The following is a 20,675-nucleotide window of genomic DNA, read 5'->3' on the forward strand; positions in this document are numbered from 1 at the left end:
AGCAGTTTGTTTTATCTTTGCCATAGCTCCCTTTCTTCAGGGATATTGACTTAGAATTCTATTAGAGAACCACCAAGCCTTTCCTTCTGTGTCTGGTTTTGGGCCATTTAATCAGACATATTTGGCATATTTGTTTGTTTTCCTGGATGTCGTCCACTTCACGGTCCATGCTCTTTTCCGCCCTGCACAGACCCCTTGTCTGGGTCCTCAACCCTGCGATATGCTGAACTGGAGGCGGATGAGAAGGGAGAAAAAACTCAACGAGACTGGAGCCTCTGAGTTGTGAGTCCTCACAGGGAAAAAGCTCACTGTGGATTTATGGGAGAAAGCGATTTCCATTCCCCCTCTTTGAAAGCACACAACGAAAGAGCTTGGAGAGATAACAGGTAATTCTGAAATTTGCTTTATTCAGAAGTGAAAGATTTGCCTGGAAAGAAGAGGCAGTAGAGAGGAGTGGTTAAGAGCATTGGCAGTGAAGGGAGGCTGAACTGGCTCTGCTGTGTGCCTTAAGGGAACTGACTTAACCTCTCTAAATCTCTGTATTCTCATCTGTAAGGTAAGTGGAATAACTCTTCACGATGTTGTGAAAATTGAATGACCGGTGCTTAGCACAGAGCCTGACACACAGTAGCAGACAGAATCACAAACCCTCAAAACTAAAAGAGAGTCCAACAATTGGACAGCACTTTTTTCTCTTCCTTCTTCCCTCTCTCCTTCTCTCTCTCCCTTCCTACTTCCTTCATCTTTCCTTTTATCGTGGGAAAATATGCATAACATAACATTTACCATTTTAACCATTTTTAAGTGTACAGTTCAGTGGCATTAAGTACATTCACATTGTTGTGCAATCATCACCACCGTCCATCTCCAGAACGTTTCATCATCTCACACAAACTCTGTACCCATTAAACACTAACTCCCCATTCCTTCCTACCCCTAGCCTCTGGTAACCACTGTTGCACTTTCTGTCTCTATGAATTTGACTGCAGTCTTTCACCACATAGCAATGCTTTGGTCAACAACAGACCACATATACGACGCTGGTCCCATAAGATTAGTACCGCACAGCCTAGGTATGTAGTAGGTTATACCATCTAGCTTTGTGTAAGTGCACTCTGTGATGTTTGCACAATGACAAAATCGCCTAATGACACATTTCTCAGAACATAACCCTGTCATTAAGCATGACGGTATTCTAAGTACCTTTTGTAAGTGGAATCATGCAGTATTTGTTCTTTTGTGTCTGACTTATTGCAGTTAGTATAATGTCCTCAAGTTTCATCCATGTTGTAGCGTGTATCAGAATTTCCTTCCTTTTTATGGCTAATAGTCCATTGTCTGGATATACTACTTTTGTTTATCCATTCATCTGTCTACCAATGGACATTTGGGTTGTTTCTCCCTTTGGGCTATTGTGAATAGTGCTGCTATGAACATTGGTGTACAAATATCTGTTTGAATCTGTCCTTTCTGGACAGCACTTTTAAAAGATGTGGTTTATTATGAAAAATTATTCAAAAGTTGAAAATCAGCAAAAGAGATCCCTGGATGTCCCTTTCAGTGCTGTGCTGGTTACTCTTTAGCAGGTCCATTCTGCGTGGCGATGATCAGATTGTCTAGGGGTATTTACCTTTCTTTGATTTCCTGTTTATGATTGATTCAGTTCTTTTACGGCTCTGTAAGGGTAGGGGTTAGTGTGCAGAAAACCAGTCGCATTATAAATGATTCTTGTCCAATTGCAATGCAAATGATTTCTGCCCAAGAGGAAAGAAAGTTAATCCAAAGGTTACAGTTAATGCTTTGTAGGATATTTTAGCAGGTTTAATAGAGGCAGTGGAAGAAATAGAAAATCTGTGTAATTTTAATAAGGACAGTTTTTGCTTCTTGGTCTGTCTTGCTCTGCTTCCCAAAGAGTCCACAGCAGTGTTGGTTTTGTGGACTTGCCTATCGCTTCATCTACCAGATTATCTCCCCTAATTTGCCCTTCCTTAGGCTAGGATTGGTCCTGGGCAAAGCAGCAAAGAAACCCTTGTCTGTGTGCTGATGACATATTCAAAAGCTGCTTCTTACACCAGGCTCTTACCTGCTTCTAAGGTAGAAGTTTAATTTTGTTTTTTTGTTTGTTTTGGAGGAAAATAATTGAGGTGTCACTTGAAGGCTGCTGGGTGCAGCTTGAAAAATTCTTGAAAGAAACTCAGGACTTCTGAGGGGGCGTATCCATTAGAGGTTGCTTTTGCCTGCGTGTAATAGAATCCTGACTATGGAAGCTTAGCCAAATTGGGGTTTATTTTTCCTCGTATAAAAACAGACTGGCCAGGCAGTCTAAGGCTGGTGCATGGCTCCCTGATGTTATCAGTGTTTCAGGATCTTTCTCTCCTTCTGCTCTGCCATCCCAACCATCACCCTTTACTATTCAAGGTTGCAAAATGGCTGTTCCACCTTTGGCCTCATATGTGCTTTCCGTTAACTAAGAAGGAAGAGGAAACAACAAGTTGGAAGGGGAGATGCCTTTATTGGGAAATTTAAACCCTCCTTGAAGTCACCATGAGACTTCTTCCAAAACTATGTCATAGGGTCACCCTCAGATGCAAGAAGTTGGGGAACTATAGTTTTTTTTTCACCTTGAGCAAAACCTATGTTGGGGTGGGGGAGGATGACAAATGCTAGGCCATTGCAAAATCAGAATAAATATTGGGTAAACAGTTAGCAGCTAGCAGAGTCTTCCACAGAGGACTTATTTCCTCCCAAATTTGTTCAGAGGGACTGAGCTGGGTTAGTGACTGGGAACTGGAACTTTGTGAGTGACATAGGAGAACACATTTTTAGGATGCTGGAGTTTCAGCAGGCAGTCACAACAGACTGGAGCACCAGCAGCAGAAGCAGTGACATAGCTCAACAATGCATCTCTCAGTTTGGTGACAGCAGCAACCAGGATCTGGTACGTGATATATTAAACAGGGAGCAGGTTAGGCTGCTATAATAAGAGGGACCCCAAAATACAGTGTCTTGAGCAAGATGGAAGTTTATTTCCCTCATATTTAACATTCCAGAGATAAGCTGTCCAGGGCTATTTGAGCAGCTCTGTCATTCTCAACTTGTGTCTTTCATGTCAGGACAAGGAAGCTACTCCAGTTTTCTTCATTTCTCAGCCAGAGTGAAGGAGAAAAGGGCCAGAGATGTATGTACCAGTTCTTTTAAAAGCAAGACCTGGAGGTAGCACACGTGTCGCTAGTCCAGTGTCCCATTGGCCAGAATGTAATCATGTGAATACCCAGATGCAAGAGATGCTGGGAAATGTAGTCTTTAACTAGGCAGTTACGTACCCCACTAAAACTATATTACTACGTAAGATGGATCTTAGCACACAACAACAGTCACTTGTGCTTGTAAAGCCTTCCAGCCTCAGGAAGCTATCCTGATTCCATTAGAGATTCAAGAATGTCCAGGTCTGGCTCTCTGTACATTAGTAAGATTTGGAGTCTATAAGAGAAGGAGGATTCTGGAAATAAAGGTATTCTTTCAGTTAAATAGACAGATGGGAGCTCAAGTATTGAACTACTGGTTACAACTGGAAAGCTGTTATTTGTACTCCATTCTGTGAAGTAGAACTCCAAGTCTCAATAATAAAATGTGATGATTAATAAAGGAAACTTTCTTAGCCTGAGTACTCTAGAAAATAGAGCCTGAGTCAAGAATTAAGGTGTTAACCCTTTTTCAGGGAAGTGTAAGCCCAAAGCAGGAAGAGTAAGGGAAAAAGAAATTAAGCAAGGAAGACTGGAAATGATGTAATGCAATGTACGACCACACTAGTCACTGTTTCACAATAAGCTACTAAGAGACAAGGGACACACCAGTCTGTTCAACAGATCTGTCCATTCAGCATGCAGAACGTCTCCTGGAGGGTTGTAAGGAAAAACCACACCCTGGAGTAGCTAACAGGAAAAAGAGGAGGGAGAATTTATGTGTCTCGCTCCCACCCATTTCCTGTTTCCCATTGATCAAAGTTCACCCCACAGGAAGCAAATCTCCTTCCAGGATTGTCAGCTGGTCTCTCAACAGCCATCAAGACTGGCCAGATTCCATGTGCTTTAATGGGATGTTTTTAAGTCCGTAAGTGGAGAGGTGACTTGGCAGAGGTGGGATGCCAATCGAGAGAAAAAGAAGGAGGTGGTCAAGGAATTTGAGAAAGTACACAGGTTTCTGTCCTCATTACAAGGACATACAGGCTGTGATGGGACCATAACGGTTCAAGAAGAGCTGTTCTGGTCTAAAGGGTCAGCTGAGCTGCCTCAGTATATCTTCTCCATTTGGCCGCCAAGGAGCTAAAAAATATGTCCTTAGACTTATTCCTGAGAGTGACTGCATTGTTGAAATCAACACCACCACCAACAGCAACAACACTTAAATGTGTTACCTCCCTGGAACGAGTAACAAGTCAGGAGTTTTTGATGTAGATTGTCTCTTGACTGTAGCATTATTGTTGTCTAATACAGGTTAAGTGTGGAGCATGGTGCATCAGAGATGCCACAGATGCATGATCCTGTCACTGCCCCACGTTGAGAAAGAAAAATATAAAACAAATGAATAACATTGCAACATAGTATGTGCTAAGGGCCAAATGTTGTTAGTGCCACTTGTCAATTCTGACTCCTAGTAACCCCCTGGGTACAGCAGAGCGGAACCCTGCTGGGTCTTTTTGAGCCATCCTCTCACCTTCCACACTTATTAGGGAATGCTCCTCTGCTGTTCGTAGGGTTTTCATGGCCACCTTTTTTGGAGGTGGGTGGCCAGGTCCTTCTTCTTACTCTGTTTTAGTCTGAAAGCTCCCTTAAAACCTGTCTATCATGGCTAACCCTGCTGGTATTTGAAATACCAGTGGTATAGCTTTCAGCATTACAGCCATAGGCAGCTGCCACAATATGACGACCGACAGATGGGTGGTGCGGTTCCCTGACTGGAAGCAAACCCAGGCCAGGCAGTAAGAACCCCGAGTCCTAACCACTGAGCTGGCTAATGGCCAAATGAGTGATATAGAATGCAGAGGAGGCATGATCACTAGGTTTGGGGGAGAAGAGAACGCTTCATGGTCAGATTTGACCTGAGCCTTAAAAGAAAGATGGACTTGATTATGTTTGCAGTGGGAGGAGGGCAGTCTGGGTTGGGGGCAAGGCACAGACAAAGATATGGTTTGGGAAAGTACATGGTGAACAACAACAGAAGAAGAAGACACAATGGATATTTGCCTTTGTCTGGAGAAGGAATAGTGAGAAATATAGTTGTAAAGATAGGTTGGATCTTAAATACTAAGATAGGGAGTGTGGCTTTTTTTCCCCAAAGGCAGTGGAGATTCAGCAGAGGGATTTTAGCACTCAGAGGATGGGAAACTGGAGGGTCAACCTGTGGTGGGTGGGGGAGGGAGGTCAGAAAAAGTCCCATTATGGAAATTGTTCCTTAAAAAGGACCCTTAACTAAATAGGTCACATCTGCTTGATCAGAGAGGGGATGGTTAAGTGGGATGGGTAGTGGGGCAGGGTACTTCAGGGGATGTAAGGCACAGAAAGAAAAAGTAAGAAGGCAACAAACATAATTTTTCTGTGTTGTAGTTTTGCTGAGTTTCTGCTCTGAGCAGATCAAAGATTCGGTCAGCTTGATTCGTGTTGAGTCCTTTTAATGCAGTGTGGGAGGCAAAATCAGTGCAGAAGTCTGCCATGATGAACTACAGCGAGTAGTACTAGTCTGATTTAATGGCTCTAAGATAATTTTCCTAGGGAGTATGTGTGTTTGTGTGTGTGCGTGCGTGCGTGTGTGTGTGTGTCTGTTTGAGTGTGAGAGAGAGAGAGAGAGCTTGTCTAGAGGCTGAACTAGAGTCTGTCTATACTTCAGGTTTCCGTTCAACCCCTCATAAGTCTATAGCACCCGTCTTCCTGTTAGGCCAACTGTTAGATGTTTTTTGGTGAGCATAACACCTTTATTCTGACCCACTCTATAGAAGATTATTTTCCAGTTTATTCCATTTCTAACCATGTACCTGCTGCTAATCCTCAGTGCAGTTAATTCTAGGGCTTCCTGCAGATTCTGCCAGGGGTGTTTTATAACTGTTACAACTTATTTTTCAAAATCCTATGGGATGTTTTCCCAGGAGTAACTTACCCTTCTAGAAAGTCTCTAGCTGCTGCCCACACACCACATGAGTCACAGCAGAACTTGATTCAGAACTAGTGAAACCTTTAAGAATAAAACTCTTATTAGTGAAAAAGGTTTAGTTCAGGAGCAGCTAAGGAGATTTGTTTCAGCTTGGGCTTAAAAAACAACAAAATACTTTTTAAATACAAATTTGCTCTTTACATCTCAAATCTGTATGTTTTGAGAAAATATTTTACTACTCGGTGGGACTTCTGGTTAAATAAAATGTGAGAAAACAGATTCCAGAGTTAGGGGGGTAGTTTACATCAGTTTTATTTGATGTCTGGAGGAGAGGGGCACTTTTCTAGATCTGGAAAGAAAAGAAAGCTCAGTAGCTGTTGGGACAGTTAGTAGGACCAGCCAACAAGGTCACTTATTTTTTTAAGCTTGCCTAATGCAGTTCACAGAATATTGTAGTTTGTAACGTTCGCACCTAGATCCCCTGTAGGTCAATGACTCAGTCCTTGTTCTGGTTACCATTGCTATAAGACAAGTTATCCCAGGGCCAGAAATTTGGAAGGGCTCAGCCGGGTAGCTCTCACTTGGTGTCTCTCATGTAATTGCAGTCAGATGTGTCCTGGTGCTGCAATCATCCGAAGGTTCGACTGGGCTGGATGTCCAAGATGGCTCACACATGCCTGGCAGCTGACGCTTCCTGTGGGATGACAAGAGTGTCTACACATGGCCTCTTCTGCAGGGTGGTCTTAGAATGGTCAGACTTCTTACATGGCAGCTCGTTTCCCCCAGAGCAAACACACCAACAAAACCAGGTGGTAGCTAAATGGCTGTTTCCAAACCATGTTGGTTGAAGCAGTCACAAGCCCTCCCACACTCAAGGGGAGGAGGCAGAGCCTTCACTTTTGGTAGGAGGAGTATCAGATAACTTGCAGCCGTTTAAAAAAAACAAGCAGCAAACTGCTATAGTTCTATTCAGCCAACCTTAAGATCTCTTGAGCATCTTTCTAGGGATTCTTATCAAGTTCATGTCCAACTCTGTTAGCATCCTGATGTCCACTTATTAGACTGTCTTCTGCAGCTTCCTCCCAGGACCTCCTTATTGTGTTTTTCTTCCTTTTCTTTCTGCCTACTTGGACAAATCACCTCAGGTATCTCATCCTTCTTTTTTTTTTAAAGATTTTATTTTTTTTTTCCTTTTTCTCCCCAAAGCCCCCCGGTACATAGTGGCATGTTCTTAGCTGTGGGTCCTTCTAGTTGTGGCATGTGGGACGCTGCCTCTGCGTGGTTTGATGAGCAGTGCCATGTCCGCGCCTAGGATTCGAACTGACGAAACACTGGGCCGCCTGCAGCGGAGCGCACAAACTTAACCGCTCGGCCACGGGGCCAGCCCCATCTCATCCTTCTTTTTAAGCCCTTTCTAGCTGTTTTGGTTCTAATCAGTTAATGGATTCCTAACTTGTAGGTAGAATGTCTGTCATAAAATTTTATTTTAATATTTATTACAAAGCAGAGATTTTAATATAATATCTCATTCTTTGGATTATCTTTCACATGACTACATTATACATGAATCTTATTATAATACACATCATTTTAGTGAAGGGTGTGTTTTTCATCTTAGCATCTAATTGCCCTTCTATTGCAATCAATACAATGAAATTCCTTGATGGTAAAATACTATGGACAGTCCTTTGGAAACAATGTAGTGGCTTGGGACCATGTGAGAAAAGGAAAGCTTCTGGGAGCTGGTTGAATGCCTGAGAAATTGTATTCCGTCAAACATTTTCAAGCTATTAGCCACCAATAAGCCTCATAAAAATAGATGTTTCTCTGCTTTACAAACTGGATAATTGCTAATAATCTTCAGGGGGACAGCCTTCCTTTAATCACCTTAAATTTTGCCTTTTCAGTCTTCCCAGGTCAGCCTGAGAGTTATGCTTGCATTAGCTGCTTAATAATGAATGAACTATGATTGATAGGATGTATCCCCCCGCTTCCCCCTACTTGAGTAAGGAGGCAAGAGTGGTTTCTTCTGTGGGAGGAAGTTCTGAAGATGGATGGTACCAGTGAAGGGCAGATGTCACAGTATAACTAAGAGTTTCACACTGAGCACTTCCAAGGGTGTGGACTGGGCTATGAAAACGATTTAAACTGTTATCTGGAGCAACAGGAAGTGGTAAATTTTGCAGGACTAGCATGCTATTGAGATGGCAGTAGGGTTATTCAATAAACTATGAATGCTTTCTTAGAAATTAAATGTAGTTTATATAAGACAATGGGTTATTAGGGACTTACAAATATAATATGGTTTCTATATTACAATGGCATTTTATCATTTTCCTGATGACTTTGTGTTAATGTTTTATATGCAGTTTTGTCTTATAGAAATAGTGTAACAAGATATTAATAACATTCTCCAAATACAGATGAATAAGTGACCCAAGTCAGCCTCATGGAATGGCCGTATTCTGCCCAAGGGTATTTATTTGTTATATTGTTTGTAATTTACTTTAAAACACTTCTGCAGGGACACTGTAAAACCTGTTATTAGTTGGTTTTTATCCATACTTCAGTGGCAGTTAAATTTGAAGTACTCTAATGAGAAATTATACACCAGAGGGATGGTTAGTTAGCATTTGAAAGTTCGAAATAAAGTCTACACTCTAGAGATAGCTGGTAGTAGAGGGACTTCAGCATTCCTTGTCTCTGATCTGCGCTAGAGGCTTTGATTAATATAGTGGATGTTGGATAGAATTTAGTCACTAATGAAATGAGTGGTCCTCAGATGTGTGGATTTGTTAGAAATATTGTTTGGACACTTCCACCTTTATATAAACAGAATATAAGGATGTAGCAGGGCCAATGTCCTCTCTCTAGGATTTTGATTCCAGACTTGCCTTGTGCTCAGATGCTGACTGGGGAATTTTTATGACCTTGCTTTGACTTGGCAGCTGAATCTGCTGCTAGAATATTACATTTGCTTTGAGTGAACTTTTCATGAAAGCTGCCTTCCCAGTACCCTGAAGGACAGAAAGCTGGGACTTCATTGAGCCTATGGAATGAGATGTATGACTTTTTTTGTGATTATATTATTAACGTAACTTCTCAGGCAAATTAATTGCAAGCATATATCAAAGATATTTTTCAAACTTGCCACCAGGGAAGAGGCTTCTGAGCACACTAACTTAAATATTTCTTACTCGATACATATTTTGTAGGAAAAAAAGTTGTTTAGATAATCATTATTAGACCATATTTTGCTTTTTTTAAGAATGTGTAGATAAAGATCATTAGATACTCTGGAAGACTGCTCATAGGTTGCTAAACAGTTCCCGAGGTTGACAGTGGGTATGTTAGTCAAGATTGTGGAAATTAATAAACCTTAACTGATAAAAGAAACTTAACTAAATTGGAGTTGGAAAGGTTTGCAGGGGGAGCTCTCAAGCCCTATCATACATCGTTAATTACACCAACCAGAAAGAGAGGTATCCTAGCATCTTCCACAGGAAGTAAAACTACTTTACTACTGATGGAAGATTTCTCTCCCCACCTGGCAACAGCCCAGTCAATGGGAAACATCGCAGCTCAGCCAATGAGTAGCTTTTACCCCCTGGAACTGCTACTTTTCCCCAATGGACTTCTGTTTAAAACAACCTCTCCCTACTCTCTCTTTTTCTTTATAAAAGCAGCTCCTCTCTGTTCTTTTCTGGATTTCCCTATGGTTTGCCATAGCTTGCACGTCCCAAATTGCAATTCTTTTGGCTCTTCTTGAACAAACTCATTTTGAGATAAAATAACAGGCAAATTTGCTTTTTAAGTTGACAAGGTCTTGGTAGAAAGCAAATGGCTTCAAAATGGGTAATATGAAGACATTTGAATAGAGACTGTTTGTTATGGTGTATGCAGAGTTTGGGAATACTAACAAGGGGTAGTGTGGTCCTCAGAGCTAGCAACAGTGGGAGCCATTATTACTCCTGGGCCTGAAGGGGCAAGGGTGGGGAGCTGCACAGAAGGTCTGTCTGCCAGGAGCACAGGCCTTCAGTAGAGGGGTATAGCCAACCCCATGGCATCTCTGCAGGGAGAGAACCAGGGCGTGTACACCCCCAACCTCACTTTCCTCCTGCCATTTGCCCTCCAGTCCCCTGCTGGTGCTTGTCTCTGGTCAAACCCAACCCAAGCTGGAAGGCCAGGGAGCTCAGGAATGCAGTCCATACAGGCTAGCTTCTGGGGCTCAGGAGGGTGCGGAAAGGTGTGTGGTGGAGCTGGAGGGGCAAACAGAAGTTCCAACACAGTAGTTTTCTAGAAAAGACTCTTGGGCTCATTGAAGTCTATCAGAAAACAGCTTATGGGATTTATCAGGAATGGTGATTACCTGTCCAAAGGAGCAGCTAATCATGTCAGACCACAAAGTTATGTCTCAGTTCAGGGACAGTTTTCTTTCTCGGTATGTGTAGCAGAAATTGGTCTGACCTGGCTTTTATTATAAATCACCACCTGGTAGGAGACTTAAGGGTTCATCTACCTGTGACTAGTGGTGGCTGCTAGGAAGAGATTATCTTCCTGATACCTCATAGCTGTGAAGGGTTAGTTTGATTTAGGTAAACTCGCTGCATCTCTATATTTCACATCCTGTTCTTTTCCCTCATTGTACTTATTGTCACTTATATTTATATATTTATTAGTTTGTTGATTTGTCTACTGTCTCTCTGTCATCCCACTCAGTCATCATAATCCATGAGGGCCAAGGGATGTGACTCTCTACACTGCCTGCCATGGGGCCAGGCACATAGTAGGTGATCAATAATTATTTATTGAATGAAGGAATAAATGAATACTCTGGTCATCTGCCAGCAAGGCAGTATTTGTGAAGTGGAGAGGGTATGGGTTCTGGAATAAGGAAGAACTAGGTTTGAATCTTGGCTCTACTTAGAAGTCTTGAGGCCTTAGCAAATTGCTTAATCTCTCAAAGCTGCAACTTCCTCCTCTATAATACGGTGATTATAAAATTTATTCATCTCATTGTTAAAGTTTGAATCAGATACGTTTAGTGCCTAGCAGGGCTGGGAACATGAAGGAGGACAGTGGGGAAATAGAGTGACACCTGCTGCTGGTCCCGTCCACCTCTTGTTGGGTTTTGTAAAAGAATGTTTACAGCAAGGGAGGACTTCTTTCAAATGAGTAATGCTAGCTTTTAAAAAATAATTTTCTTGAAGGAACAACCAGGGGCTTAGCATACAGTATAAAGGCTTTATCTTTTTGAGGGCTGCTGAAAGTTCTCTTCACATGATCATTGGTCGCTTGTGTTTAGTACAGTCTGGTGTAAATAGATTCGGCCACGCCCACAGGCTTTAGCGTCTGTGAGACAGGGTGTCCAGTGGAATTGGCATGAGGTACGTGCAATAGAAATGTTCCTAAAAATATGTAGGCACACTTATTAATTGCAACATATTTTAAATGCATTAGGAGCATCCATCCTGTGATGAATTCTCTTCTAAAGTTAAGAATGACTCCAATATTAATTTTTTTAATCCGTTTTCCTTTACATAATACTGATGTGGGAAAACCCATATCTTGGTGATGTCCTCTGGGCTGGCTTTCTATGTACTTGTGAGTAAAGCACCCCTTCCCCCTTTTTTAAAAAGTGGCCTTTAAAAAGAATTAAAAGCCACACAAGTGGATTATACAAAAAATAAGAAATACAAATAAGCAAAAACTATTAAAAAATGTAAAACCCATCCAGAATCCAACTTTTCAAGAGCTAATTTGTACCTACCCTTTCCTCTATAGACTTCACTGAGAAAGTTCTTCAGAGGGCTGCTTTCTCCTCCATGCAATATCAGCAGGGTTTCATCAGTTTCAGTGAGAATTTTTGTAAACTGGTTCCCTTTTGTAAATTTCCCCCACTATCCTACTCCAAGAAACCGCTATTAAGAACCTGTGATTGTCTCTCCAACATTGATTTTATCTCCTCCACAATAAGTAGCAACTATGCTGTTTAGGTGGAATTCACATAACCTGTCACTTTAGGGATGGGTGCTACGTAGTACAGGCAATCCAGATAATCCCATTTCCCCTTGCTGAAGTGATTGGTTCAAGAAACCTAGGCCGCAAGCAGTCAATGTGTGCTATTCCTTTAGCCACAGGGATTGACTCACAGGTGATCCAGTCTACTGGTAGCTTGCGACTTTTGCTGGGAATTCTGGGATACACAATTTTCTCTCCTGGTTATGGAAGGTGGATATGAAGTCTGGAACTTCTATAGCCGTTTAGCCACTATTAAGGAAGACAGTTCAGAATCCAATCTTTAACTCCTTGATCACCTTACTGTTGTGTCCATCCTGCTAATCAGCCCATCTACTGAGGGTTTTAAAAAATGTCAACAGTTATATTGATGCCCAAGATATGTAATTAGTTCCTTTCCTGTTCTTGTTTTACAACCATCTGTTTCAGATTCAAGGCTGCAATCCTCTCTCACATCTCAGAGTACATTATTTTCTGACTGTTCTGTTAACTCTATTTCTTCAGGTATATGTTTTTATAGTGTAGCTTATTACCTTTCTTTTGAGGTGCTGGCATTCTCCAAATGTTGGCGGCTCTTTATTCTAAGTACATGTTTGCAGTTGATATTCCCTGCCAGATTGCCTGCTGTCTCTGCTGACACATTCCACCTGGGAAAAGGAGACAAGCAGCTTTGGGGATTTTACACTGCTCTGCTTCCAGGGAGAGTGAGTGATGGGCAGAATGTACTGTCCAGTAGGGTACCTCAGTGCCTTGTCTTCTGAGCTTGAATGTTACCTAGTCCTCTGGGTACCTCCTGGGACTCTCATTCCCCTGTCAGTTCACCTTGGGCCCCTGGGTTCTACCACTTCTGGATGTGGAGCACACCTGGTATCACTTCTGCTGTTTTATCAGTCATAGTAGGCTACGAGCTACTGCACAGATCCTGGGATGCCATTTCCTTGTTGTATTTAATCTGCTGGCTTTTGGTCTTGCAGAGATTCCTTATAGCTTCCAGTCTGTGAGACCTCCCCATCTTGTTTTTGTATGTGACCACATGTTTATCTAAAAATATTCTTCTATAATTGGCTATTTTAGAGCAGGGAGTGACTGTCGTGTGTACTCATTCTGCTATCGTAAAACTAGAATTATGATTATTCTTGGTGTGCTTGTCTGTGTTCTCTTTAGGTGATTCCAAGTTCAATGAGGGCAGTGATGATACTTTATTCATATTTGGTTCCTCTCCTTTCCCCCATCACAGATAGCATGGACAACTGTGCCTATTAGATGCACAATATATATATCTCAGAGTGAGTAGAACTGACAAAGGTGATTTGAGCTAGTCCTGTGGTCCATACATTTCTAAATTCATGGCTTCCTCCAATTAATTCAAGGATTAACTACCTATATCGAGAGTATGGACCTTAGAGTCAGACTGCCTTGATTTCAAGTCCTGACTCTGCCCTAAACCATTTGTGTGAATGTTGGCAGTTACTTGGTTTCTCTTGGCCTAAGTTTTCATCTCTATAATCTATAAATCACGTAGAGCATTTTATATAATTCCAACACATGGTAGGCATGTGATAAGTCTAACACAATTATTAATGTTGTTTCCAATCTGACTGATAGTTAATCTGATCAATAAATCCTTGCCCACATGCCAATAGACATGGGTTATCTATTGGTCTTTCTTCCTCCCAATTAATATATGTGTATTTTAACAAAGACCTTTAAGAGACAGTATACTCAGTTCAGATGCCAAAGGAAGGCCTCCAGTGGTTGAACGCCAGGGCCAACTACAAGTTGAGAGTTGTATGACTCCCTCCAGGCTGCTTGGGTCAATCGTCATTCCCATCCCCACCTCTTTGTTCTTTGGTTGATCTTGGTCACAGAAACTATTGATTGCTCCCACAAAAGCCATGCCTTCTTGCCAATGTAAATCTAGTTTTGTAGAGTTATTGGTCATGTGACTGCCTTAGGGCATTGATTCTTGATAATACCAATTTCTTGCCAGTGATTGGTTTAGAAATGGGTGTGTAATACAATTCTAGCCCATGACATGTGAGGAAAGCTTTTCTGCAGGGCTTCTGGAAAAGAAAACTGTTTCTGAAAAGGAAAATAGAGGTGGAATGTTCTGTCTTCCAGCCTTTGGGTGTTTATATGTGAATAAATGATGCTTGAGGTTGCTGAAACCATCTTTCTATCATAATGTATGAAGCTTGAGATAAGAGTCAACTTTCTGAGAAGAGAACCTGGTTCTTGATGACATTGTTGAGCAGCTGAAAACCGACCTGCCTCAGAACCTCTTGCTGTATGGTAGATGAAATCCCTTTATTCTTTAAGACATTTAGAGTTGACTTGTCTATTACTTACATCAAAAAACATCTAAATGATTCAACTATGGGTCATGAATAACCTATTTTCTCCTCTTAGATAATGTTATTTTTATTCAGAGAGAAGTAGGCTGTGGAAAAACATGAATTCCCCCATTCATTTTGTAGACAAAAAATTACTAAAGTTTCTTTTGGCATCTTACTATTTTCCTAGTCACTTGAAAGACATCAGATCTTATTAGGCTTAAAGAAAAAGCAAAACCTTTTGTTCCTGTTAGATGTGAAGCCTTGGACGCCTCAGAGAGAACTTGGGTGTCTCCTGGGACATTTTACTCCATCAGTACAGTTTAAAAAGTCTGAATGCTCACATGTGGTCGATTTTTGGGGTGTGTTCCTTGGAGAGGCGTAAAACTGTTTAGAAAGATAAGGTTCAGATAGAGAAAAATTCTCTTCTGAGGGATGGAGAGGAAAACCCTTGAACTGCCACTTCTGGTAAAGTTGATAGAGAAATGGAAAGAATAGATGCTGTTTCCGGACTATAGTATGACAAGGGAAATAAATCACATATATAAACTTATTTGCCTGTTGAAAGTAAAAGATTGTGTGGTATTTATTCAAAGGCAGATCAATTCGTCTCCCAGACCAAATGAGGAAGAGATTAATTGAAATCTTAATGAAACATAAAATTGGGCATTGGCGATATTGCCTGAAACCATGGTAGATTGACAAATAATGCAGCCAGTCTGTTTACCTTACTGGAATGAGCCCTGGGGAGGCAGTGTCTAATTCCTAATCTGGGAATCAAATCTTTACTCCTTAGTTTCTGTTGACAGGCTGATTTCCTGAGTCACTGGATAAACCAAGCACATTTCCAGCCTCCTTCATTTCTACCTATGGAAGATATAATGACATTGGTCTAGGCATGGCAGGGTTAAGTCCAACACTATGTGGAGAAGAACTCCAGGAACCTGGGATGCAAGAAGGCCTGGCTCTGTTAACAGCAGCGTTCCCCTCAAAACTGCAGAAGAGGAATGATGCCTTTTGAAGAAAGCAGGTGATACTGCCCTCCTCTTTTCTCTACGTGTCAGCCATCTTTATAATTACATGACTTCTTTTCCTAACTTGTTGAGCTCCTTCAGGGCAAGGCCCTCCCCTTATGAATCTCTTTATCTCCCTCCTCCTGGCATGGTGTTCTGGACATAGTAGGTCTTTGATAAATCCTAGCTGGCTCACTATTGAGGTCAGCCTGTTTTCCAACCCACATTTTGAAAGGTTGGGTTCATTCTTAGTGAGGCTCTAGGTAAAAATCACTGAGGATTAACAGATTGTACTACTAGTGTCTGACATCCAATTTGCTGGGGTCACAAAGAAGGTAGATCTCCCACTGGGCTGAGGGCATTTCCTGGGAGAGAAGTCCTGGGGTTAGTCAGAGAAGTCATAGCATCAGGTAATGAGTCTACCACTGTACCTTCCATTTGCATGGACCAACGGATTCTTGATTTCTTGCTTAAGCCAATTTGAGTTGGGTTTTCACTCACTTAACAACCAAAATTTGGTAGCTAATCTGCAGCTATTTTCAGTTATGCTAAGCTAACCTTGGTTTTATCTGATGTTTGAATGGAATTTTTCTTGGATTTATAATTTACCTAATATTTATCCTTTATCCTTGGGCTTTTAACAATGATAATGGATTCTGGCTACCATTATCCTTTTGTTTTTTTCCCCCATTGTGATTTTAGCTATCCTAGCACAGTTTTTCCTCAGGCTGCTTTAGAGTCACACGAGATGCTCATTGAAAATGCAGATGCCTGGGCCACAATCTGCATTTTAAAAATGCTCCCAGGTGGTTTGGTTGCACATTAAAGTTTGGAAACCAATTCCCAGCACTAGAACTTCACCTGTGATTGCTTTCTGCTCTTCCCCCCAAACCCTTAGGTCACACTCTGCCCTTGACCAGTTTCTTCTCCCGTCCCGTGGATAGAAGGTGAATGAGAAACGTAGAGCTACAGGGACCTCCCCTTGGCCAGTGTGACCCTGAGCTTTCCCTGTCATTCACCTACTGGGAAAATTTTCCCAAATGAACCTTCTCGAATCTCAGCTCTTTGTCCTTTGGAAATCTGCTTACGTTTTCTAACAAAGTACGTTGACATGTAGTCTTCCGTACTCTTTGTTGCTGTAGTTTTTGAAAGGGACGCAGAATTCCTAAAACTCAGCCCTAATCAGAAATTGAAAAATATATAGTTAAATAGAACACAACAAAATATTTCAATGTTTTCCTTTTTCTTCCCCCTTGTCTGAGAGGCCAGAGTCATTGGAGCCTGCCTGCCCCCTCTTCTGCAAGGTGAACTCATTTATCTTGTGGGCTTGTAGGGCAGCACCGCATAGGGGTCTTTCAACAAAGATATCCAATGATTTCCTCAAATCTGACGGGACTGTTGATGGTTGTGATACATGAGGCTGAAGGAAAAGTTATGAAACAGGCATAAAAGCCAGCTTTGAACTGTAAGCCTTTCCCATGACCTGTGCCCCCAAAATAGTAGCTCTATGCCGGCGACCATCTGCAGCCTTGGTCTGACCCTGCCCTGAACTTTTGGCATGTGGAAGCTGGCCCAGCCGTCACAGAGCACGCAGATTAATTTCCCAGTGTTTACAGACTTCTCTTGGACTTCTGCGTATCCTCACAGCAATCGCTGTTTAGAAACACCCTATAAAATTCAAGAATGTGCCAATAATAACTCCGTCATCACAGCCTGGGCTGGATTTTCAAAGTGCCAGATGCTGAATGCTGTTCCTCCAGGAAAGGAAGCGAGCAAGGTGCCAGTGGGGGCTCTGTTGGGGGCACTGTTGTTACCCTGGCCCCCAGGGCCAGCTCCCTCCAAACCACATGACTGGCCCACTGCAGGTCAGGGAGAGAGGGATGTGGGCAGAGTGGGTGAAGAAAGAAAGCTCGCCTTTTACATCAGCTTTTTTTTAGCCTTCCTTTGCCTTGAAGGTCCTGCCACTTGTCTCATCCTTGTGTCTCCCCTACCTTACTCCCACCCCCCATCGAGAGAGATTCCTTAAAGCTTCATGTAGAAACCTTTGAGTTGCCTCCCTTGGCACCATTAATTCTCCCTTTCTGGCCTTCTTTTCCTAAATCTCCTGCACAATACAAATGAGCACCTAAGACTTCGTCTGCATGGAGATGTTAAAAAATGTGTATTTTTAACTTAATGAGGAAAATGATATATGAGGTCTTGCATTTGAATCGAGAAATTTCCAGAGGCAACATGGAGTTTATTTAGAAACCCTTCCTTCAGAAGATCCAGGCAGAAGTCAGACCAGTTGTGCTGAAAAGCAGAATACTAATATATTCCCAATATTGCAGGGAAATTCAGGGGAAAATCCCCCAATCTGTTGTGTACAGAACGTTTCCTTTCAAAAGGACTAAGGTGAGTATGATAAGGGATGGGAAACCAGGGAGTTCGTGGGGCAGGTTGAAGTAAAGAACATGCAGTAGTTAGATGCAGTAACACTTTCTTTTCTCTTGGGAAGAGCCTTTGCAAACAAAGAGAGGTTTGAGTCCCCAAGGGGATTGATATTTATATCCTTCATCAGATATTGAGTGTCCCATATGTGCCACGCACGGCATTGGATATCAAGGATACAATGATGAGCAAACAGATGTGGTTCCTGCCTTCTGGTTGCTGCCTCCTACTGTCTGGAGGAGTAATGCTGGGAATCAACTAATCATTAAATAAATGTGCAAATGGAGCAGCGATAAGGCTGTTAAGGAGAGGTCTATTGGGCTATGAGAGGTAAGATGAGCAGATTTGACCTAGTCTGAGGGGTCAGGAAAAGCTTTCCTGAAAAGGTAATGACTGGGTTGAGATTTGAATGATGAGTAAGAGTTAGTACGTAAAGAAGGAAGAGCAGAGCAGGAGCTGGGGCCCTGTGGGGGCCTGGGGGCAGAAGGCCCTGGAGTAAGGACAGTGGGTTGGAGGAGGGAGAGCAGGATGAGAGAGAAGGGGAGAGAGAATGAGGCTGGAGAGGTTCTAGGGCACAGATCAGGGAGGACCTTGCTTGTAGATCTTGTCAAGGATTCTAGTCTTTATCATACAAACAACGAGAAGCCATTGAACAGTTTTAATTGGTGGTGTTGGTAAGGATGGTAGTGGTGGGGGATATGTTCAGATTTTGTGTTGGAAAAGATTGTTCTGGCTTCAGTGTGGTTGTGTGGGATTGGGTGGAAAGGGCAGATTCAAGGTGGGACGAGCAGGCAGGAGGTTCTTGTAGTGGCCCAGGCCAGAAATGATGTAACTTGGGCTAGGTTGGTGGCATTGATGGGAAGAGAGATTTAAGAGGTGAAACCAACAGGGCTTGGTGTGCACCCCCTCCATCACCTTCAGGCTTCCTCAAGTGTAAATCTGACAGGAGCCTGAAGGTAGCATGCCCACTGGTGCGTGAGAGAGCTGGTCAAAGCTAAGTTACATTTATCTGAACAAACAGCACTGGTGCTGGATCCCAAGGAGCATTTTCCAGCCGTCCTGCATCTTCAGCATGAGCAGGCACTGAAAACGCAGTGCGAGGGAAGGAAGCAGGCTCCCAGGTTATTTTTAGCAAGCTATAGGAAATAGCCAGCATTCTAATTTGAATCCTTCTCATTAAAACCCAGAGCCTAACCCCACACAGTTCTTGTTTCTAATGTCTGCAAACTTCTCTTTTTCCAGATAATTGACAATAGGCCCCCACGGAAGTCTTCTCAGCAGTTCTGCAAAAATTTAGGAAACATTAGGTTTGACACCATCATCATGTTTGCCAAGACAGCAAAAATCCCAGCCGGCAAAACTTCAAGTGTGATGAAGCAGAGCGGCAGGGATAGCAGGGAATGACTGATCGTTTCAGAATGTCTTCTCGAGAGAGTTCCCAGTGTTGGAGTTTTCCACTGTCTGAAGAAGGCGCAGTGCGGAAGGGCTGCTTTGGGGACATGCCGTGGTGATGGAGGCAGGGTTTGTTCCTCTTTCTTTTCCACCTCTTCTCTCTGCACTCAGCTGGTTCCTGGAGTTAAAATTATTTTTTAATGTTTTCATTTAATAACAACAAAAGCATTTTTTTATTCAGTAAGTTGAAATTGTAGAGAATAGTCAGTGTCTGAATTGTTGCCCAGCTGATCTCTTTGTTCCCGTTCCATGCCCTCTGCGTGCCTGACCTGGGGTGTGTTACTGCGCTTCTTTGGGCCGTGATTCCCTGGCCTGAGACACGAAGAGGTGATACTCGAGCTCAGCATTTCTCCAGCTTCAGTCATTGGGGTGTCATCTTCATAGTATTTGCCATGTTGACTTTCACTTATATTATTACTTCCTTAACAATTTTTTTCCTCTAAATTGACTCATTTGTTTACTTAAGTCTTTTTTAAAAAAGCAGTCCTGGCTATAATATATGTGAAATCATGGGACTGATATGATAATGACTTTTTTCCTAATACACGCAAGCACATAATTAAGAAAATTTTTGCATGTATATACTATATAAAATCAAACTACATTTCATCATGATGATATGTAGACCCTACTCCGGGAAACTCTGGGAGAGCTGATTTCTAAGCTCTCTTGCAGTCCTAATATATTATTGTTCACATCTGGCCTTACCTACCCAGCCTTCTTTCCCATGGCTTCCTAAAATAAAACCTCAATTTTGGCCAAATCCTTGTCCCTGTTGCTCCTTGTAGACAGTGTGTGCATGCTGTTCTCTTCATCTAGTAATTTACTAGGGAAAGAGAAACCCTGACCTAAGTAAGAAAGAACAAATTGAGAAAGCACATGATTGAGTGAACAAGCCACCCTTGAGCAGTAGGCCAAGAAAATCCTTAGGGTTGGCAGTGGCTGGGTGAAGGTAGAGTGTAAAGAGCCAAGGGATTGGTCATTCATGGCTATTTTTTTCCTTGAAAAAGAGTGTTACCCATTTATTGGGCAAATTTGCTGGACAAATTTATGAGTACCCCCTGGAGTTCTTCAATCTCATCTAATAGAAAAGAGATCTGGTTTGAAAATTATTGGTGAGTAATCGCCAGTAGATTTGAGTGGAGAAGTAGGAAGAAAGAGGGAATAACCTACATGATTTGTGATGGCCCACAGACTATCACTTTAATTGCTATAGAAATTCATTAATTCCTTTATTTACCATGCATGATGTATTTATCTTATGCTAGGCACTGGATATACAAAG

The 20,675-nt window shown here is 42.1% G+C and overlaps 1 long non-coding RNA gene across 3 annotated transcripts in view; it reads left to right on the forward strand.

The window, feature by feature from the left end:
- Window positions 1-20,153, forward strand: part of LOC138920654 (uncharacterized) — a 71,397-nt gene extending 51,244 nt beyond the window's left edge. The window contains exons 1-3 of one of the 3 annotated variants that reach the window (XR_011432189.1): window positions 191-386; window positions 15,305-15,525; window positions 19,181-20,153. This is a non-coding gene — a long non-coding RNA (uncharacterized lncRNA). Of the gene's footprint in view, window positions 1-190; window positions 387-14,194; window positions 14,455-15,304; window positions 15,526-19,180 lie in introns of those variants that run through there. The other 2 variants (XR_011432190.1, XR_011432191.1) reach the window with 2 other exon arrangements.
- Window positions 20,154-20,675: the final 522 nt, after the last annotated feature.

Source organism: Equus caballus, chromosome 24 (assembly GCF_041296265.1).
Source record: "Equus caballus isolate H_3958 breed thoroughbred chromosome 24, TB-T2T, whole genome shotgun sequence".
Taxonomy (NCBI): Eukaryota; Metazoa; Chordata; class Mammalia; order Perissodactyla; family Equidae; genus Equus; species Equus caballus.